Raw genomic sequence first — 23,049 nt, 5'->3', positions numbered from 1 at the left:
AAAAAAAAAGACCAGTCTGTGCTTTAAAAATCACTAGTAATTTAAAGCTAAATTAATCTTCAAATATGTGTAGGTAATGTTCAAGCTAGTATTAAGTAGGGGTGAGGGGGGCTCATTTTACAATATTGACCCTCAATAAATAAAACGCAAAAGGCAGAACGGTTTTTTTTTAAGGTATTACTATATAATAGCATGGTCTCTACTTCTACACTTGACCTTTAAATATTAATGCCCTCTGAGTAATTATTAATGGCTTTAATATGCAAACACCTCCGAGCTACTTCAGAATAAACATGATTAAATATCTAAAAATAAACGTATTAGGGAAAGGAGAAAGGCCTGTTAAAAAAAACCGTTTCTCGGTCTCCCATCAAATGTGTGCCATACATACGGTTCGGCACCGAGCGGCAGCAGCAACCTGGGAGGGTCAGAGGCGCCGCAGGCCCGAGGCCCTGCAGCTGGGGCGGCTGCTCATCACCGAGACTACCGGGGGCGGTGGCCCAGCCCAGTCGGGGTGGGGCTGAGCGCTGTTAACCGGGGCGGGCCAAACGGCAGGACGGGAAGCCCAAGTCTCACCTCCACTTCCCTTTCCCAGCGCAGAGCGCAGTTCGGCGACCACCCAAGAGCCCCAGCACCACAAAGACACAGATTTTCTCTGGCCCGGTAGGCTCAAAGTTTATCGGTCTTTCCCAGCAGCCAGGGCCGCCGGGCTTTGTAGTTCGCCGGTCCAGGCCACGCCGCCACGGCCGCAAGCCTGCGGGGCCGCTAAACTACGATCCCCATAATGCCCCGCGAGCCTCGAGCTCCCACTGTTCTCCACCTCCCTTGCCGGCGCCCCGACCGCCGCGCCGCCGCACCGCCTAGGCGGCGGGACACTGGGTGGGGCTGTCAGCCTGGATACCCCCCCACCTGCTCTCCTGCTTGCGCCCCTCTCCCTCGGATTCATTACCTAGGTGCCGCAGCTCGGCCGCCGGTTGGTGATGCGGCCCGGTTGGGGGAAGGGCACAGGCCTCTGCGGCCGCCGAGTCCGTTAGTTCCCGACGTGCGTGAAGAGGCGGCGGCGGCGGCGGCGTACGGTTGCCATGGCAGCCGCGAGGCGAGCGGTGGGGGGAGCACAGAGGCTCACAGTCAACTCGGGGGAGGAGCCTGAGAACCCCGCCCGGGTGCGGGGGAAGGGCGGCGCAAGGGTGAGGCGGAGAGGGGCGGGCGGTGACCTGGAGGAGGACGCGCGGCTGATCGAGCTCGGGGACTGCCCGACGAGCCCTGCCGCGGCCGCGGCCAATCCCTCGGCCGGACGCTGGTCCGCTGCGGTCGGCGGAGCGCCTCGGTGCCGCTCTATTCTGAGACGGTAGCTGTGGCGCCGGAGGAGGCAGCGCCGGGCGTCTCGCCGCCGGGCTCCGTAAAGGTCGTCGGGCCCGGGCCGGCCCGTCCCCCTTTGGCCTTTCCACCAGCAAAATCCCATTTGCAGTGTTGCACACCCTCTGCCGCTTTCGGAGGAGCAGGGTGGAGAGGAGTCCCTTAGTAAGGTGTAGAGCGTACGGCCTTTCGGATTGTTGAGGTCTGAGAACTCCTAAGAGGCGCCGATTTGGGCCGAACGTTTGAGGCGTATGCTATTCCTGAGGTGATGGTTTGTGGACTCTGCAGCAGCCTTCTCAGAGGTGCGGGGCCGGGGCCGTAGAAACCGTAGAAACCGCAGAACCGCTTCTCGGTTCCCGCCCTGCCCCTACCCCGGGCAGCGGATCCCCGGGGGCAGTTCACTCCCGGATGCGGAACGCCTTACTCTGCAAAATGGAGACGATGTCTAGTGCCCAGTGCCTTGGAGAAATCAGGGCGTCGATACCGATGGACCACTGTGAAACAAAGACTGGCATTTAACAATGTTTAAATCTTATTTAACCCTTCGTGGTAAGAGTCAGAAGAGGGGTGGCCGGAGGGGAGGCTGGGGTGCGGCTGAAGACGGAATTCTCTAGTGATGGAGAAGCTCTGTCTCTTCCTTAGGCTTCGGGTTACAGAGGCATATGCCTTTGTCAAAACTCATGGAATAGTACCCGTAAAATCTGCACATTTCACTGTAGGTGAATGTACCTCAAAAAAAAAAAAAAAAAACATAAAAATAATTCAAGATCAGTCTTAGCAACTTACAAATATACAATACAGTGTTGTTAACTTTGGTCACCAGGCTGTACCTTACATCCCCAGGACTGACTTATTTTACAATAGGAAATTTGTACCCTTCGACCACCCTCCTCACCCACTACTCCCAATCCCCACATCTGGCAACCACCAGTCTGTTCTCTGCATCTGTAACATCGTTATTAGAGCTGTAGACTCTAATAGAAACCACGGAGATGGTCTCTGTCCAATCTCCAGACTTTGCAGATGAGGAAAATGAGACCTAGTAATTTAAATAAACGGAGGAAGGGGGGCGGCAGAATTACCCTGTCATTTTCTACCAATAAATGTCTCTTGAGAAATTATGATTGAAAATAGCAAGCTGCTTACTGTGCATGTCATCCAGTTCTCAGTCGGGGTCACCTTGTCCACAGAAATTTTGTTAAAATTGACTCAAGTCCCTTTCCCACCTCGTGTGGAAAGGCCAATGTTCTCTCCAAGATGGTACAATCCCTGGGGGTTTTAGAATCTCAGGGTCACTTCTGGCTGAGTTCTTGCTCTCTCTGAACACATGGACTCTCTCACATCTCACCTTCTGCAGCGCTTTTCTCTCCTGCTGACACAGTTTGGAAATCAAGCCCTTTTCTTTGGTTGGTCATTTGTATAACAGGTTCCGCTGAAGGTTTGGAGCAGCTGAAGGGTTTTAAATGAAGGATGCAGATAACCTAAAGTTAGAATTCCCTGGTCTTGGAAGGACCTCGGTATCCTAATGGCATTGGTATCCACCAACCCATATCCTTTTTCAGCAGAAATGGCAACCCTGCACTAACCAACATCTCCCTGGCCCTCTCTCTCTTCTTTTCTCTCTTTATATAATACTTTTAGTTATCTCTGTTTCCTAACCTATACCTTCAGGACCACCTTCTACTCCTCAACTATTTATCAAAGTATTTTCCTACACAAAGAAAGCACTTGGCCCAAGAGGAACTGTAGTGCCAGCTATCAAAATCATGTTTCAACTCGGTATGTATCTGCATATTCTATTTGATTCAGCCCAGAGTATACTCAGTAAATATTAAGCTTATGCACATGACCTATCTAGGCTACCTGCATAGGGGGTTCAGTTATGAAAACTTTTCAATGCAGGGACACCTGGATGGCTCAGCAGTTGAGCGTCTGCCTTGGGCTCAGGGCATAATCCCAGAGTTCTGGGATTGAGTCCCAAATTGGGCTCCCTGCCAAGAGCTTGCTTCTCTCTCTGCCTATGTCTCTGCCTTCTTTCTGTGTCTCTCATGAATAAATAAAATCTTTAAAAAAAAAAAAAAACTATTCAGTGTAAATGAGGAAGCAGTTGATAGTAGCTGGAACCTGATGTCGAAGAGAAAGAAAAGAACCTAAAATCTCCATCATCGGGATCCCTGGGTGGCGCAGCGGTTTGGCGCCTGCCTTTGGCCCAGGGCGCGATCCTGGAGACCCGGGATCGAATCCCACGTCGGGCTCCCGGTGCATGGAGCCTGCTTCTCCCTCTGCCTGTGTCTCTGCCTCTCTCTTTCTCTCTGTGACTATCATAAATAAATAAAAATAAAAAAATCTCCGTCATCATAGCTTATATTGTACAGAAGTAATGACAGCATTCAAGCAATAAAATCCAGAACAAAACCTGAGTTAATGCTTAGTAGCAATAATGACATCCTTATAGAAGCAACACCTGGGCTTGTCACCTCTAGCAATTTGATCACAACTCTGCATATATAATGAACATATAAATAGAGTCTCCTTTACTCCTGGAGAAGATGATACTGATCTGCTATCAGCTGAACACATGTTTTTGTAGTAGAGATGATAGGTTCACCTGATCCATCTAGCCCTCATCTGATTTCCCTTGTGACCAGTCACTTGCATTTACAAGGCAGCTGGCCAGGGTTGTAGTGCAGTCTACAGCCATGAAGAAGTCTGCAAATGCAAGGCCCCAATGCATAACCCTCCTTGTTTTTTTTGAAGTCAGAATCCCCAGAGAAGCAGCTCAGCAGGACAAACCACTTAAGGAGAATGATGACAGCAGTGAAAGGCAGCAGCTGCCTTGAAGTAAGCTGAAGGAGGATGGTCACAGAGGAAGAACATGAGCTCCTGAAGCACAACCTTAGAAAACCTAGCATGGCTGTGGACAGTTGGGAAGGAATGAGAACTGACAATAGTTTATTCTTTTCACTGGAGACTTTGGATTAGTTCAAGTAATAGTTAAACACACTGTGCAAATCTGAAAGTAATAACGGATTAATCTACATGGACAATATGGTCATGAGCCATTGCCCTCATTAAAGAGACTTAGCACATCTAGGGGCGACTAGGTGGCTCAGTTAATCATCTGCCTCACCCGGGTCATGATCTCGGGGTCCTGCTCAGCGAAAGAGTCTGCCTCACTCACCTTCTGCCCCTCCTCCCCGCTTCTGCATGATCTCTCTCAAATAAAAATCTTAAAAAAAGATTTAGCACATCTGGTTCAAAGTCAGACATTTTTCCTCAGTTCTCAGTCTTGGCCGCTATAGCATTTGACTTTGCTGGCCACCCTCCTTAGTGGTTCATGACCTTGGTTCTCCTCAAAGCATGCTTCATTGTGTTATTCACCAGCTCTTCTACCAGCTTCTTAAGTGGAAATAGCTCCCAACATTGAATCAATACACCCTCTCCATTTATAGGGTTTCACCTCTTGGCTCTGGTTGACACTCAGATTTCCCTTACTAGTTCTGATCCACAAGCTCCAATACTGCCTCAAGCATGTTGTGCACTTCCTTACCTTGTTCTATATGATAATCTCTTCACCTGGAATGCTATCCCCCTACCCTAAATTCTACCTATTATGCAAAAACTGCCTCAGGCCTCTACATGAAGCCTTTCCTGATCATTCCTGCTCACAATCCTATTCCTGCTCTGTACTCACAAAATTTCCTGCCTGTATCACCCACTTAGACAACGTACCATCTAGTGGCAGCTCACGCATTATTTACTCATTGGCTTTTGTCTTTTCTCCTCACTGGATTTCAAACTCCTCTGACGTACATTTCTGGGTATTTCCAATACATCTTTAATACCTTTCATATGGGATCCCTGGGTGGCGCAGCGGTTTGGCGCCTGCCTTTGGCCCAGGGCGCGGTCCTGGAGACCCGGGATCGAATCCCACATTGGGCTCCCAGTGCATGGAGCCTGCTTCTCCCTCTGCCTGTGTCTCTGCCTCTCTCTCTCTCTCACTGTGTGCCTATCATAAATAAAAGTTTAAAAAAAAATTTAAAAAAAAATACCTTTCATATAAGGACACAATATTTTTGATTCATGGCTCCTTCTCTCTTGAGTTAAACCTCCCCTCTCTTGCTTTCCCCCTTCTGATGCTATAGAGGACATTAATAGACTCCTAATATAAATATCCCTGAGGCCTATGGAAAAGTGTGGGCCCCCATATGTGTTCAGTGGATGAGCGAGTACCTTAAGAGGCAGTTCCCCTAAGTCACTTTTGGTGTGGAGAGTTTGGGAGGTAAGGGACACTGAATTCCAATGCTCAAAGTCACTACTAGGTCCTAGAACAAAGTTTAATAGGTCATGAAATCAATTTCATGCATCCTATCCAGCTTTTTAATGTTTAAAATGTGATAGGGTAAGATAGAGTGGGGTAAGGTAGATTCAAACAGAAGCAATAGGAACGAAATGCAGAGTGTATGCACATAGTTCTAGTCAAATACAACAGTCATTGGACTTTGGGCTTCAAACCTACCCTCCCTCTACTGCTGGTATTGGTGGAGCTGGAACTAGGCAACCCACATATCTCCTTTGTCTTCTAGCTCCTGGATATAGTAGGGAAGAGCACAAGGCTGGAAGAAGAGGAAGCCAACTTGCTGACATGGTCGCTTCCTGTTAGCTTGCTATTCCTATCAGCATCACTCTAGCAATGGCCTTTTAGCCTGGAGGCAGTAATTTCTGTCTCAGGCTTCTAGTGGCACTTCCAGAACCAGCCTCACAGCACCACTTCTCCCTCCACCCCAGACTTAGCAGCATGAGTCAGGCAGTGTGTTTCTGCAGAGGTCTGGGTCCCACAACCATGTTCCTTCTCTTCTAAGCTGCTGGGTTCTGAGAACCCACCCTCCCCTCCACTCTTTGATCTCTCGCCCCAAAGGCAGTTACCTGCTACTTGCAATTATTGTTGACGTGTTACTCCAGTGTTCTTTTTAAAATTTTACAGCCGCTCCAACATCTATTTAATCAATTCCCTCTGCTAAATTCTCTCTGCTGAAATACTTGCCTTGGTTTCTTTTTTTTTTCCTGAGTGGTGGACCCTGACAAATATGAATTGTGAAATAAAACATAGCTCCTGCTGTGAATGTCAGTCCAAAAGGTTTAAGAAACACTACCTTAGATGAGGGGGAGAGTTCTTCAATAGACAGTTGCCCTAAGTGCTGAGGGGCCAGTCCTACCACACACAGGTGCTCTGCATCTCAGGTATGTGAAGAGCAGAGACAGAGACCCAGGCCTGCCATAGCAGCTCTCACCATTGGACGCCAGGCCTAGCTAGCTTGGCCCATAAAAATCACTGCTGGTGAGCCTACAGTTCTCTACCAGTTTGGATGGAACCCCATGCTTCATCTGGAGTCTGACCTCTCTTGGATATGTAGAAAACTCAGCTTTTTAAAGTTGCCCTTCTACACTTTTTAGCAAGTGGAGGAAAACAAAAGTTAACAATGAAAAAACAAGGAAAAAAAAGAAAAGAAAAAAGCAAAGAAGTGGTACCAGAGACCTCATTAAGTGGGACTTGGTGAGTCAAAGAGAAGGATGAAAAAGATAGATTTCAAAAAAAAAAAAAAGGAAAGAAAAGATAGATTTCAGGGTGCATTTTTTTCTCTGATGCTGCCTTTTCTCACAGGTGATATGAGGAGGTAGTAGCCAAGAAAAGGAAGGGGAGAAACTTTTCCCTGTTTCTGCCATATCCAGCCCAAATGAGTCTTTTTGCTCTATTTTATTCATGAACTTACTATGCTTCTGCTTCAATGCTCCCATTAGAAGGGAGACACTCTTTAAAGACCAGAACTATTAGGCCAGCCTCATTTAATCACATAGTCTTAATGAACTGCTTTACATTTGGGGAATTCCAAATATTTCTTATGTATGCCAAAATAAACAACAGAACCTCTTAGCAGTCGCCTGTGGGGATTCTCCTTGCTTATGATTTTGTATTTCTTTATGCTAATTTAGAAATATGAACAGAAAACCCAGGACTCGGGGCTGTTAAGTGGATTTGTAACAGTCTGGAGTGTTGTGGGTATGTTAACTCAATGAATGAATGTACAGTCCTCTGTGATAGCTGGAGTAATAGTTCTTTCATTGAGCACTGCAGTAAGTCATCTTGTATATTCAGCAAGCTGCTAATACATTAGCAACACATCTTTCACCTGTTTTAGGACCTTACATTTAGTAGAGGAATACATAACTGAATGTGAATTGCTCAGGCAAATGTTGGCAAGTTACTTCATTTGTGACGTGTAGAACATTTTCTAGCGAACTGAAAAGCATGTCACCTTGTGATTTCACCAGTGAAACACATTACAATGTAGGTGGCATGTCACAGAGGAAAAGCAGTTTGTGATCAGGTTTTCTATTTGTAAAAGGCAGTGTTGTGCCAAGCAACCACAAGCACAAAACATTTTAAGTCTGAATGAAAAAAGGAGCGGTACAGCTGGGATCCCATTTCCCCTTCCAAGAAGATATAAGCCACTCTAGGGGGCTACTCCCGGTACCGGAATCCTTTGCCTGTTTTTTTTCTGTGTCCTATTTTAGTTTGGCCTGTAGGGAATTGAAAGGGATGTGTTTAAGAGGTAAATTCTATTTCCTCTCTTCCCTCTTGTTTTTCTGCTATATTTTAGGTCTTCTTTGTGATTTATGTGCGTAAATGATGACTTATGTGAATCATTCCTAAATGGTTAACTATTGAAGCAAACCGTTCATCATCCAGTTCTCTGCAATACCCTTGCCTTATGTTCACCAGGCTGCTTCCTCCTTTCTCAAATCCCACCACAAATTTCACGTCTTCAAGAAGCCCTCGCTGATAGCTACAATGAAGACTTCTAACAGCCTTTATTCATCCTTGTCTCTGTCCCTTTTCCCCATCTCTCCGGTTAACTGTTGTCATTATCTGACAGTGAAGTCACAATGAAATAAAGGACAGCAATCTCCTAAGTTTTGTGCTCTTTCTTCCTTCTTGCTCTGTGCCTAGATTTATGCCTTCATAACAAATAAGCATGTTGTTTTTTAAACAAATATCACAGTGAAGCAAGTCAAATGAATTTTTTGGTTTCCCAGTGCATATAAAAGTTATGTATACACTATACTATAACCTTTAACTGTGTAATAGCATTATGTCTAAAAAACGATGTACTGGCGCATCTGGCTGGCCCAGTTGGTGGAGCGTGTGACTTTTTTTTTTTTTTTAAGATCTTATTTATTCATGAGAGACACAGAGAGAGGTAGAGATATCAGCAGAGAGAGAAGCAGGCTCCCTGTAGGGAGCCTGATGTGGGACTCGATCCCAGGACCCCGGGATCACACCCTGAGTCAATGGCGGACGCTCAACCAGTGAGCCATGCAGGTGTCCCAGAGTGTGACTCTTGATCTCAGGGTTGTGAGTTTGAGCCCCATGTTCTGTTGTAGAGATTGCTTAAAAAGAAAAATAAAATCCTTAAAAATCTTAAAAATATAAATTAATAAATATGATGTACATACCTTAATACAAAGACCCTTTATTGCTAAAAGATGGGTTTTCAGCTGGTGAAGGATCTTGCCTCACTGTTGATGTCTGTTGACTGATCAGGTTGGTAGTTGCTGGAGGTTGGGGTGGCTGTGCCAATTTCTCAAAACAAGACAACAGTGAGGTTTGCCCAAGTTTATACCTGGAAAGTTAGTTCACTCATTTTTAACTACTGCAACCATAAAGTACAGTTTCTTTCCAACCTTCATGTCTTGGTGTGTCTGGGCTACTGTAACAAAAAAAAAAAAAAAAAAAAAAAAAAACATAGACTGGATGGCTTATAAACAAATTTATTTCTCACATTTCTGGAACCTGAGCAGTTCAAGATCAAGTCACTGGCAGATTCGATGTCTGGTAAGAGCCAGCTTCCTACCTCATTGACAGTAGTCTTCTTGCTATGACCTCACATGGCAGAAGGAGAGAGGGAACTCTCTGAGGTCTTTCATAAGGACACTAATTCCCACTCATGACAGCTCCACCCTCATTACCTAATCAAATATCCCAAAGATCCCACTTCCAAATACCATCGCATTGTGGGGTAGAGTTTGAACATATGAATTTGGAGGGGACACAATCATTTGGTCTGCAGCATTCTACCCTTGGCCCCTTAAAATCCATGTCCTTTTCATGTCATCAACTCTAACATCCAAAATCTCATCTAAATCAGTTAATATTCACTCTAAGGCAAATTCCTCTTCAGCTGTAAGCTGGTGAAACAAAACATGCCATGTACTTCCAAAACACAAAATGGTGAGATAGGCACAGGACTAATTTTCCCATTCCAAAGTTAGAAACAGGAAAGAAAGGAGTGAGGTCCAGAGTTAAGACCCAAACCCAAGAAGGCAAATTCCATTAGACCTTAAGGCTGAAGACTAATCCTCTTTGGCTCGATGCTCTGCCCTCCAGGTGCACTGGGGTAGACGTCCCACCTTCCAGACACACTGGGGTGGTGGTCTTGCTTTCCCAGCTTTGTCAGGCAGAAATTAGGCCCTAGGGCTCCCAACAGCCCTGTCCCCATGGCTTTGGGTGGTCTCAACTGCTGTGACTCCCCTGGACACCACTCTTAGGCTCCAAGGTCCCATCCTTTGAAATTTAAGTGAAGGAAGCCATGTCCCCAGGGATTGTATACTCTGTAGGCAGTGCAGATACCACCAGAGTTTGCTGCCTGCACTCTCTCGGGGGTCAACCACTGCAGCCCGCACTGTACCTGGGCCCACTGACATCTCATTTGGGCCCAGCTAGGAGCATGGCTAGGGTGTGTGGTTGCAGTCATGGGGTGTGAGGTGAGGCAGTGCCCAGCAGTTCGCACTGAGCTCCTGCAAGTGCCAGCAACCCCTCTTCAAACTCCTCTTCCCTGCCTTCCCACTCTGGGCCTATGTGGGAATGGTAGGCCTGATGATCTTTAAATCACCCTGAGGAATCCTTGGTCATTCCTCCATTGTCTTGGAGAATAGCACCTGGCTTCTGCCAAAGTCACTGATCCATACTAATCTCTTTATCAGATGGTCACTTAGCCACACCCTTAGTGTTCTCTCCCAAATAGGCTTTCTCCTTCCTTTTATGGAGACAGACTGAGAATTTTCCAAATATTTAAGTTCTGGTTCCTTTGTGATTAAAAATTCCATCTTTAAGTCATTTCTCTCTTCTTGAATTTTACTATAAGGAGTCAGGAAGAACTGGGCTGCTCTTTCAACACTTTGCTTAGAAATTGCTTCAGCTAAATATCCAATTTCATTGTTAGTGTGAAAGGATTTCAATCTCAAATGGAACCAAGGATATGAAACGGAGAATCTCAAGAATGTGCCTCCAGGGGTGCCTTCAAGACTTAGTCAGCTAAGCAGCTGCCTTCAACTCAGGTCATGGCCCCAGAATCCTGGGATTGAGCACCCCCACCCCCACCCCACCCCACCCTACTCTCAGGCTCCCTGCTCAGTGAGGAGTCTGCTTCTTCCTCTTTCCTTCCTCTTGCTTGTGCTCTCTCTTCTCTCTCTCTCAAATAAATACAAAAAAAAAAAAAAAAATGCACCCTCAAGAGACTAATTTCCAGTAAATGCCTGACTCATCCAAAACCCATATTTACTGCCTGATCAATGAACATCCAAAACGAATCTCATTCCATCCTTAAAACAATGAACTCGCTTGGACTCTGGCTCAAGCCCCCCCCCCACACACACCTTTCATTGCATTCCTTGTCCATAAATATTCACCCCAGACACTGAATGGACTGGCCTGTAGCTTGCATTTCCCAAGTTGTATTCCTCTGCTATTCCTGAATAAACTCAACTTTAGGTAATTTGAGATTGCCTTGTTGTGCCCAAGATTGCGAATCTGAGAAACCACCAAGGAGCCAACACGGATGCAAGCGCACGAAGGTTTATTAGCAAGCTCGAGCTTGGGTCCAAGTATACCCGACAAAGCGGAGCAGGGACTTGGACCCCAAAGTGGTTTACAGCTGGGTTTTTTATAGGCTGGTCTAGGGGATTTTCAGAAGGGGTGGAGGAATTTCTCAAGTTCTGTTTACATTCTGATGTGGGGATTTCAAGGGCATTGAGCTCTGTTCTCATTCTAATATGGGACTTTCTACAACGGTCAGTGGGCTCTGTTGTCTTTCTGATATGGGATTCTCTGCTGAAGGCAATTCTGAGCTCTGTTGTCTTTCTGATATGGGATTACCTGCCGAGGACATTGAGGACATTCTGCAGTTTTTCCCATAAAGTTCAGCTCTTATTCACAGGGGCCTAAGATGGCTGTACTTGTGCTAATGCTAAACTTTAGGTGGGATGGCCTTAATTTTTCTCAGCCTCCACAGCCTCAGTTGACCACTTTATTTAGGCTGACACTTGCTAGTTCTAACTTCCACAAAACACTAGAACATGAACAAAATTCAGTTGTTTGCCACTTTATAAAAATGATGGCCATTCCTCCATTCTCCAATAAAATGTTCCTCACTTCCATTTAAGACCTCATCAGAATGGCCTTTACCATTCCCTTTCTACCACCATTCTGTTCAGTATTAAGAAGATTGAGGCTTTCCCTACAGCTCTCCTCTGAGTTCTCACCAGAATCACCCTTAATGGTCCGTTCACAGCAATGTCAGCCTTTTCTAGCATGCACCTCAAAATTCTTCCAACCTCTACCCATTACCCAGTTCCAAAGCCATTCCACATTTTTTAAAGATTTTTTTCCTTGTTTGAGAGAGAGAGGGAGAGAGAGAGAGAGAGAGAATTTGAAGCAGACTCTATACTGAGCACAGAGCCTGACACAGGGCTTAATCTCATGACTACAAGATCATGACCTGAGCCAAAACCAAGAGTCAGATGCTCAACAGACTGAGCCACCCAGGCACCCCCCATTCCACATTTTTAAGTATTTGTTTGAGCAGCACCACATTCCTGATACTTCACTAATCTAAAGGTTGTACAATGAATATCTGTGGATGTTACTTTGTACATATGTGCAAAGGACTTAATAGAATTTATGCCAAGAAGGACAATAATAGATAGCAAAACATGTTCATCTTCAATTTTCCTAGATTTTACTAAGTATTTCCTAAACTGATTGTATCCATTTATACTCAAAACAGAACAGGAGAATTTCTACTTCTCGATATCTTGGAATTATCCAACATTTTAGTTTTTGCTGGTCTGACAAGTACGAAAAGCACAAGATGTATTTGAGTTTAATATGGATGTCATTGTAGGAGTATTGTCAAGTCAAGAAAATGAGGCAGAAGCAGAGGAAGTCAGATATAAATTAGGTAGTATATTAGTTATCTATTATAACAAATTACCACAATCTTATGGGCTCAAGACAACACACTTTTCTTATCTCAGTTTCAATGGGTCAGGAATCCAGGCACAGTTCAGAAGGGTCCTCTACTTTAGGGTGTCTCACAGGCTGCAGTCAAAGTGTTGGCCAGGTCTGGGGTCTCATCTGAGAGCTTGACTGGGAAGGACCCACTTTCAAGTTCACATGGTCACTGGCAAGATTTAAGTCTTGCAGATGGTTGGACTGAGGGCCTTAGTTCCTTACTGGCAGTCAGCCAGAGTCTACCTTCAGTTTTCTGCTATCTGAACCTCTTCACAGGATAGCTCATAACATGCCAACTTGCTTCATCAAAACCAGCAAAGGTGAGACTTGGATAGCAAAACTTGACAAAATCTTCAGTAATCTATTCATGGATAATAATATTCAAGGATAATGTCTAGTAATCTATTTATCTTGCATATTCTACTAATTAGAAGCAAGTCACAGATTCCACCCATACTCGAGGGGATTACCCAGAAGTGTGACTATTGGGAAGTAGGGATTATTACAGGGCATCTTAAGTCCATCTGTCATAGATAGGCATAAGAGTTAAGGATTTTGGTTAGCCTATCATTTCAAACCCAAATATTGTGGGCTCAAGTAGACTAGAGATCTATTTCTCTCTCATTTGGAAATCTGAATAGGTGGTGCAGGGCTGATATGGCAGTTTATAGTCACAAGTGACTCATGCTCCTTCTATCTCGTTTATCTGCCATTCACAACATGTGGATCCTCTCATCCTACAAGATGGCTGCTCCAGAGCTTGCCACCATGCTGCACTCCAGTCACTGAAATCCATTCTGCATACTGCAGCCAAAATAATTGTGCTAAGATGAAAATCTAATTGTGTCACTCCTTAAAGTGAAAGCCAGTGACATTCCCAGGCTACAGCAGTTTCTCAAACTTTTTTTTAATCATAAAACCCTATACTCAGTACAGACCTATATATATGTACACATCACATACACATACACACATGCACACTCAGACACAGATCTCAAACACATGCAAGTTTCATGAAACAAAGCTCACTCTTACTGCTACTCTAATATTCCTGATTTCTTTTACATTGAATTCATGAAGTACTAATGAATATGGGAAAACGCTGGCCTACAGGACACAGTTCAGAGTATACGGTGACCTGGTTGTGCTTGTTTTTGCTTCCTCTTTTGACTCCAACCTCCTCATGCTTCCAGACCTCATGCCTATATAACTCCTCCTTCTGCCTAAAACCACCTTCCCCAATTGTCCTTCTCACCTCCCCAGCTCCTCCTTGATTTTCTTTTTTTTTTTTAAACATATTATTCATTTATTGATGAGAGACACACAAAGAGAGGCAGAGACATAGAGGGAGAAGTAGGCTCCATGCAGGGAACCCAATGCAGGACTCAATCCCAGGACCCCAGGATCAAGAACTGAGCCAAAGCCAGATGCTCAACCATTGAGCCACCCAGGTGCCCTCCTCCTTGTTTTTCAAGAATCAACCCAAGCATTCCTTCTGGAACCCATTCCCTGGCCCCAGTCCCTCTCCTTGAGCTCTGTGGAACTCTGCCTCTGCACCCCCGCCCCCAACCATCATAACACTTATGCTGATTCCAGTCATCTTCTTGCATCCCTGTTTTCCCCTAAATCAGTTCCCCTGAGAACTAGGACCACGACTAAGGTTGTGTACCTTCAGCCCTTCCAGAGTGCCTGACATAAAGTCAAAACCTCATAAATTTTTCTTATATGAATAAACAAATGAATGAATGTCATAGGAAAAGGAGTGCCTGACAACATCTACTGAAAATCTATTGTTATGTAGAGCGTTGTGGTAGAGAGAATCATGAAAAAAGAAGCAGAGGTTGACAGTGATAAATTTTGTAAAAATGTATAAATGACCTGTGTTCATAAATAAGGATTGTCTTTATAACTCTAACTACCATGAGGTGTCTCACTGACAGTGTACCAAATGATGTTAAGTGGGATTGAAAGAACTCATTTCTTACATGCCTTCTCTTAACTGATTTCCCATTTCTTCTTTTTTTTTATTTATTTATTTATTCATGAGAGACACAGAGAGAAGGCAGAGACATAGGCAGAGGGAGAAGTAGGCTCCCTGCAAGGAGCCCAATGCAGGACTTGATCCCGGAACTCCGGGCCCATGCCCTGAGCAGAAGGCAGAGGCTCAACCACTGAGCCACCCAGGCGTCCCTCTATTTCATCTCCTATGAGAAAAACCTCAGACATCCCTCAGACATCTCTCTCCTAACCTGGGTCTACTCTCCAGCACCAAGGCCCAATATAGAGCAAAGGGACAGAGCTGTTCAACTGATTTTTAGATCAAGTACCCCATATGACAGATTCAGGGCCTTCCAAAATGGGCCCAGGGGGCTAAAATGAAGTAATATGACATGTTACAGAATTCAAGCGTGGTTAAGGGCATGCATGGCAGCTGCTCAGATGCCATCATGAGCCAGGAAATTCAGGAGTTCAGCAGAAAGGGAAGTGTGAATTCAAAATGGATTCAGTGTCTCACTTTCAGACACTTCTTTGACCCTGGGAAACCTAATCTTCTCAGGTCAATTCTGCAATCCTGGCTGATAAATTCATGAATAAATCAGGCCAAGGACATATGCAGATGATATTGGAAAGAATAAAATATGACAAGGCAACAGCATACACTTTGGTGATAATTTAAAATTCCAGATACTGGAACAGCATTAGAAATTACCTAACCTCTCTCAAACTATTTCTTTCTGTCTCTTGTTCATAATAATAGCAATGGCTTATATTGATACTGTTTTATTGCTTCTGTAAGAAGCATTATGTCATTTGATTCCAGAGCAGCCCCATGAGGTAGCCACATTTTATTTATTTGAGAAAGAATGAGTGTGAGAGAGAGAGCAGTAGAGGAGGGAGGGTCAGAAGAAGAAGCAGACTCCCCGCTGATCGGGGAGCCCCATGTGGGGCTTGATCCTGGGATCATGACTTGAGCCAAAGGCAGATGCCTAATAGACTGAGCCACTCAGGCACCTCTATGCCCGTTTTATAGATGAGGATACTGAGAGTTTAAGTGACTGCCTATGGGTCATACAGTAAGTAACTACTAGATTTGTATGGGATTCTAATTTATAATACTATTGATTTGTCATAAGGGAACAGCAATCAGAAACCTGGATTCTAACCCCAGCCCTGCTAATGACTTAGCTGTGTCATCTTGGACCTTCATTCAGCCTTTCTTAGCTACATTTTCTCACCTATAAAAAATGCGCATAGTAATACCTTCCCTATCTGCCTCAGGGTGCTTATGGGGACAGAACCCAAGGGTATTGGCAAAAGTCTTTGCAACTGAGATGATAATACACAGATGTCTGATCTTAGCAATTTTTTTCAGCAAAATAATGAGAATAATGCTTGTTACCATCTCTTTGACAGTGTCTTTTGCTGCAGTCATTCAATAATTTTACAGCAAATTATTGCCTTTGTGATACCCCTGTTGCTACCATCTCTACAGGTGCACCTGCCACAGGCCAGTGATGGAGGAGGAAGCTCTTTCTTCTCAGAGTGACCTTAGAGCAGCAGATTCTCAATGTTGTAGCATATTAGCATCACCTGGATTTACTTTAAAAACACAGTTGCCTAGACCCTCATCGTGACCAATTAAAATTTTAGTGGGAGTGGGTGGAGACAGGGAAGGGCCCGGACATCAGTATTTTTTATGTTCTCCAAGAGGTTCTAATGTGCAGCTAAGATTGGGAACTCCTGCTATAGAGTCTACAGATTTGTTCCAGAGATGGCAGTACATAAGCCCAGTATGTCTGAGGTCGCTTGGGAAAGAGGTCCAGGCGTTGGACCTTGAATCACAAAGATCCTAAAGTCCTTCCACCACATATGTAGACAACCTCCTTTCTGGAGCTAGTATCAGAGGAAGTTGCAAGCACTAAGTGTATGATGGAAAAGATGGTGAATATGGTGGAGAAGCCTGAGCAGCACAGAGCCCTGTTCCTTGTCACTGTTAATCTACTAAGATCTGCTTCTCAAAAACATTCCCCAGTAAATTCCTACATCATAGGCATTCCAAACTGAATGCCTTTATAAAAACAAAAATAAAAAAAAAAAACTCAGAAACATGGAATCTACCAATGGCCAATTCTATAATTTTTCTCACTGATAATAAGGAAGTAATCTTCCATTTAATTCCAGTGCCTTTGTAAATCGTGCTCCATTTGTTTCATTTAGGGTTAAACAAAGAAGCATAACTTACCTTTTCAGTGTGATATATTTCATGTCTATTAAAAGTATTTCGTTTCCAGTAAAAACATAGGTTTAGCTATTGCCTCAAATTTCTTAAAGAAGTCTTTATAGGAAGAAAATATCCAGCAACAATCCTGAGTAGGACTATGATTAGACCTTTGACTTTGACTCTTCGTAGGAAACAAAGTAACACTTTCTCAACTATTCACTTCTGAACTTCTCATACCAGAAAAGAGGAAACAAGATAAATAAAAGGATTTGATATTTTTGGGATCCCTCTTTAGATCTGAGCGCCAATAGAAAGGGACATTCCCTTAGAAAATATCTCAAGATGAATCACATTGTCTCGTTTGATCAGCTGGCTCCCAAGACTGGAAAGCAATTTGGTGGGAATAAACTCTTGTTACAAAATCTGGAGATTTAAATAATGAAGAGGTTTATCTCTCATCTGAGAAGAGTTTATAGTCCACAGCATAGCCTGTAGAAAAATACCCAGCCTCTGGGACCCCGCAAAGGCAGTAATAAGGAGGCATTTTATTGTGATGCAATGGGTGTGCAAAACATGGGGCTGGGCTACTCTCAGGGGCTTTGGAACCAAATTGGTTTCCTGGAGAGCCAACAGAAGAAAGTGGCAGCCTAAAAATATTTAAAGAGCTTAAGACCCCCAAGGGAGAATTTCCAACTATTGAAGTGGAAAAGACTGAGCATTTGCTAAGTCCAAAAAGAAGATTTTTAATGAAACACTCAGCAAAATGCACAGACTTTGGGTAAGGACCTTAAAAAATAATAATTAAGGTCATACCTATCATAGACAGAGTAATCAAACTAGAGACTTCACATTTTCTTTCTAATGACATATGAAGAAGCATCTAAAAATAGGCTCTGCAGATAATGAACTCTTCTCTTTCCTGAGTTCGTTAGGCTACAACACCTTCATTATACAGAAGATAGGTTCCATCTCACCATCTGTCAGGCATAAATCTTGACATGATCTTCAAGATCTTTTTCTATGGCCTTTAATTACAATTCTGCTATTTATTCCTCAACACAGCCTACATTTCACATGCTCCTTATATGAATGACATGTAGTGTGAGCTGTGGGTAAACTCTTGGGCACCAGGCCCAGCTGCATGACCCAAGCTGTCTGACCTTGGCTATGACTTCCCCTCTTTGTGCCTTGGTTTCCTCTGCTGTATAATGGGGATAACAATAATACCAGCCAGACCCATAGTGCCTGACACACAGTAAGAACTCAAAAAATAGGGATCCCTGGGTGGCGCAGCGGTTTGGCGCCTGCCTTTGGCCCAGGGCGTGATCCTGGAGACCCGGGATCGAATCCCACGTCGGGCTCCCGGTGCATGGAGCCTGCTTCTCGCTCTGCCTCTCTCTCTCTCTCTCTCTCTCTCTCTGTGACTATCATGAATAAATAAATAAAATCTTAAAAAAAAAAAAGAACTCAAAAAATATTCACGGTTACTAACAATGCATATGGCATTTGCCTTAGTGCCTTTTAAAATACTTAGTGTATTTTAAAAATAAAAAACAAGACACGTGGTCCAACAAAGGATTGTTTTTCAGATTTGTGTGTTTGTTTATGTGCAAAAGCAATTGAGTTACACACTTAGGGTATTGCTTTTTATTACAGCCAATCCTACAACCAGAAAGCATTCTACAATGTGGTCCCTGACCTCAACCTGTTTATACTGCCTTTGAGAGACAGAATATACGCTCACGAAACATTAATTGCAAATCCAAAGCTTCATGATTATGTATAAAGTAAGTAGTTCAGACCATAAAAGCTACAAAAACTGAGGAAATCAGGTCTTTACTGTGTACATAAAGTTGATAGAGAAATGCACACAGACCACAAAATGCAGGTAAGTTAAACGAAAGAATGTTCTGGCAGGTAGGGGAGACAGGAAGGTATGGCAAGTAAGCAGAATCATTCATCTGGAACAGATGATCTGTGTTTGAAATCAGATGAGAGAGATGAACAAAGCTCCTCCAGTAGGTACAGGCTACGTGGTCAAGGGCTTCAAATGTCAGGCTCAAGAGTTTTATTTTGCCCTGAGAGTTCCTGTGGTTTGGATGTTTGGCACCAACACAGAAACATGCAAAACAGGTTCATGTAGGGAGAGACCAGAAGACAGGAAAAAAGTTGGGTGACTTTTAGTAACAATTCAGGTATGAGGTGATGAAGTCCTGGACCACGGTGGGGACATTGGGAACAAGAAATGACAAGCAGGAGAGGCATGACAAGGATTCATCGCCTTCATTCCATTCTCATTGTCAAAATGGTCCCTAGACTAACTCTTTGTTCCCTGAGCACATGAGGCCAAATTCAGGAGCACCAGATGCATTCCCAAGGGTTCCAAGGATGTCTGGGCTTGGGTGCTTCCTCCTCTGCATTTCTTAGGTGCTAGAGGACAGAGGCCCCACCGGCCTCCAGGAAGCTATTCCAATCTCCTGGTGGACCCTCCCATGCTGACTCCCATTTGCAGTCTCTTGCCTTCCTATCCTGTGTGCAATAGATTTTAGGCAGTAAGATAAAATCATATTCCTTTCTTGCTCCCTCCAAAAGTCATACAGTATTCCCAACTGTGTAGGGCTTTTTAGACTATTTTTTATTCACATATTTTTCAATTAATTTGCATATTTGAATATTTTTCAATTAATGAATTAGTATATAGTTTAAAAGGTTAGAAGAGTATGCTTTTTAAATGAATGAAGTTTATCATCCCTAAATTATTCCTTGATAAAGTTGAAAGGAAAACAATAAGCTTATTGAACAAATAGAACAGTGACAGTACAGATTGAAGGTCAAGTTAAAAAGCTTAACTGACTGGTTACTTTAGTCCCAGAGCATTCACTATTGGTTTAGAAGGTTGTGCATTAGTTATGTGTAGGGCCATATATCCTGTATTGTATTATGGAATCATTCTTATATAAGATTAACAAAATGTAAAAACCAGAATATCCAATTTCTTTTTTTCTGTATCAGGACATGAAATTGCAATCATCTGCTTTTGCTTAACAACTCAATGGAGGAGACACAGTCATGCTCTGGATAGTAGTTTAAAGTGATATTAGTCTCGATAATCTCTTGAAATGCCTTTCAACTCAGCGAGTAACATGTGGATTAGTGTTTTCTGTGTTGAATTTAATGATGGACATAGGGACATGTAGAGCAGCCTCACTCGGAGTGATCTCCTGATGGGCAGCATCAGCGTCCACCTGGGGTCTTGTGTTACAACTGGCTAGAAGTACAGAAGCTCAAGCCCCACCTAACACCTTCTGAGCCAGTGCAGGTGGCATCCAGATCCAGCAACCATGTTTTATATCAGGAATGGGAAAGCTCGGGCAGCCCAGGTGGCTCAGCGGTTTAGCGCCTCCTTCAGCCCAGGTTGTGTTCCTGGAGTCCCAGGATCAAGTCCCACATCGGGGTCCCTGCATGGAACCTGCTTCTCCCTCTGCCTGTGTCTCTGCCTCTCTCTCTCTCTCTCTGTGTCTCTCATGAATGAATAAATAAAATCTTAAAAAAAAAAAGATTAAAAAAAAGGAATGGGGGGGATCCCTGGGTGGCGCAGCGGTTTGGCGCCTGCCTTTGGCCCAGGGCGCGATCCTGGAGACCGGGGATCGAATCCCACATCGGGCTCCCGGTGCATGGATCCTGCTTCTCCCTCTGCCTGTGTCTCTGCCTCTCTCTCTTTCTCTCTCTGTGACTATCATAAATAAATAAAAATTAAAAAAAATTAAAAAAAAAAAAGGAATGGGAGAAAGCTGTGTGTGTTTGTGTTTGTGTGTGTGAGCCATGGTCCACACAGCAGGTGGGAAGCAGAAACATAATGAAGAGCCACATGGCTAAATATAAAGTAAATGTAGTTGTTTCATAGGTATATTTTTATAACTATAAATATATGGTTATATATACTTATATAACTATAAAATATATTTTATATAGTTATATAACCATTTACATATATTATAGATATATGTTTTATAGTTATATATCTCTATAGATAGAATATTCTTTCAATTATTTTTATTTTTTATTTATTTTTTAAAGATTTTATTTATTTATTCATGAGAGACACAAAGAGAGAGAGAGAGAGAGAGGCAGAGACACAGGCAGAGGGAGAAGCAGGCTCCATGCAGGGAGCCTGATGTGGGACTCGATCCGAGGACTCCAGGATCACTGAGCCCTGGGCTGAAGGTGGCCCTAAACTGCTGAGCCACCCAGGCTGCCCTTAATTATTTTTAAATTCTAGAACTTACTATTTCCAGTCAACATTCAAGAACACTTTTTATACCTTAAGTACTATCTTCTGGCAAATTCCAGGAAGACAAGGAAGAAGAGAAAGTGAGTGGGAACATCTAATTATATACTGGTCCAAGGACTGGGAAATACATACCTCGCTGTCTTACTAACACTGCAATCACTTGAGGGAGTGAGAGCACACTTCAGATTAAAAATGGTTTAAACAGGAGTGCCTGGGTGGCTCAGTTGGTTATGCAGCTGCCTTCGGCTCAGGTCATGATTCCGGGGTCCTGGGATCAAGCTCCACATCAGGCTCCTTGCTCAGCAAGGAGTCTGCTTCTCCCTCTCCCTCTGCCTCTCCCCCCACTTGTGCTCTCTCTCTCTCTCTCCTTCTCTCTCTAAAATAAATGATTCTTTAAAATGATGGCTTAAACAGACTTGACCATGAATTGGCATTCTTATTTGCCTCTTAAAAAGCATACATCTTCCTAAAACACTTTGCTTCTGGAATCTAATCAGGGCATATACTCTCACCCCCCACCTAGTGCAGGAGCCCTGCAGCCACAGCTTTGGTATCTGTGGTTGTCAGGCACGCTACCTTCCTAGCAACCTATTTTCAACCAAACCTCCGGCCACATCTCACAGCGTGCATTCTGTTAATGAGGGCTCTCCTGCCCCACGGGTGCCTTGCTCTATCACAATTCGGTGCCTTTCTTCTACCTGAAATTCCTACCTGCCACTTGTCTATCAGGCAAAACCTTACCCCTCTGTTGAGTGTCAGCTCAGATGCTTTACTTTCTGGAAGCTCTTCCAGAATCCCCCTGGCAGATTAAGGGCTTCTTCTGGACTACACACATGCACACAGATATTTGCACCCCTTTGTACACAAATCCATTATAGCCACTATATTTTCTCTCATTGCATATGTTTATACTCAAATTCAACTCTCCATTGGACTCTGTCCCTTAAGGACAGGAATGATGTCTTACCTTTGCATTCTCAGCTGCTGGTTTACAGCCCCATAACAAAGTATTATTTAATGAATACATCACATAAACAATCAAATGAATGAGTGAGTGAATGAATGAATGAATTAAATCTAAACAAAGTTCCACAGAAGCAGGGAAATGGCAGTTCTACCCACTAGCTAGCCACATCAAAGAGATAGCATTTGAGCTGGGTATATATATATTTAGAGATGCTATTTACTCGTGAGAGACACACAGAGGCAGAGACATAGGCAGAGAGAGAAGCAGGCTCCTTGTGGGGAGCCTGATGCAGGACTTGATACCAGGACCCCAGGGTCATGACCTGAGCTGAAGGCAGATGCTCAACCATTGAGCTATCCAGGTGCCCCTTGAGCTGAGTATTGAAGACCAAATCTGATTTTACTAGGAAGGAAGAGGAGAAAAGAATTCTAAACAGAAGAATGGCATGAACAAAGTCATGAGGGTGGGAAAATTAAATGGCCTTCCTAGAGAGCAACTAATACCATAGGTCCAGTAGCAGACAGACGTTATAGAGAAGAAGCTGGGGCTATTGCTAGGACCAGGATAATGTGCTGAGGAGTTGAAGCCTGATTCTGGCCATAACGAAGACCATGAAGGAACCCTGAATAGGGGAGGCATGTGATCAGATACGTGACTTGACTGGAGCTTGGTTGGGAGGAAATTGCTGTGGTCCAGGCAATGATAGTAATAGCCTGATAAAGAGCAGCAACAGTGAAACAAAGAAAATAAAGGAAACTTGAGAAGCATTTTGGAAATAGAATCAAGAGCACTTGGCAACCAGCCAAATGTAGGGAACAAGGAACCCATCCAGCTGAGGATTGACCTAAGCTTTCTGACCTGGT

The 23,049-nt window shown here is 43.9% G+C and overlaps 1 protein-coding gene and 1 long non-coding RNA gene across 12 annotated transcripts in view; one reads left to right on the top strand and one right to left on the bottom strand.

Moving 5' to 3' along the window:
* KATNAL1 (katanin catalytic subunit A1 like 1) overlaps positions 1-1,086 on the bottom strand; it is a 113,900-nt gene extending 112,814 nt beyond the window's left edge. For 4 of the 9 annotated variants that reach the window (XM_035719980.2, XM_035719977.2, XM_035719973.2 and 1 more), the window contains exon 1: positions 950-1,078. The gene's annotated coding sequence lies outside the window, so the exon portion shown is untranslated. Of the gene's footprint in view, positions 1-391; positions 520-576; positions 705-949 lie in introns of those variants that run through there. The other 5 variants (XM_035719987.2, XM_035719989.2, XM_035719988.2 and 2 more) reach the window with 5 other exon arrangements.
* LOC112669467 (uncharacterized) lies at positions 541-8,328 on the top strand. 3 transcript variants are annotated; one of them, XR_007406051.1, is made up of 3 exons: positions 541-663; positions 2,783-3,135; positions 8,016-8,328. It is a non-coding gene; the product is annotated as an uncharacterized LOC112669467 (long non-coding RNA). The 3 variants fall into 3 exon arrangements; XR_007406050.1 differs by lacking the exon at positions 541-663 and adding an exon at positions 1,089-1,187; XR_003142280.3 differs by lacking the exon at positions 541-663 and adding an exon at positions 1,194-1,905.
* The last annotated feature ends 14,721 nt before the right edge of the window (positions 8,329-23,049 follow it).

Source organism: Canis lupus, chromosome 25, assembly GCF_003254725.2.
Source record: "Canis lupus dingo isolate Sandy chromosome 25, ASM325472v2, whole genome shotgun sequence".
In the NCBI taxonomy this organism is placed as follows: Eukaryota; Metazoa; Chordata; class Mammalia; order Carnivora; family Canidae; genus Canis; species Canis lupus.
This window is presented reverse-complemented; position numbering and strand designations above follow the sequence as displayed.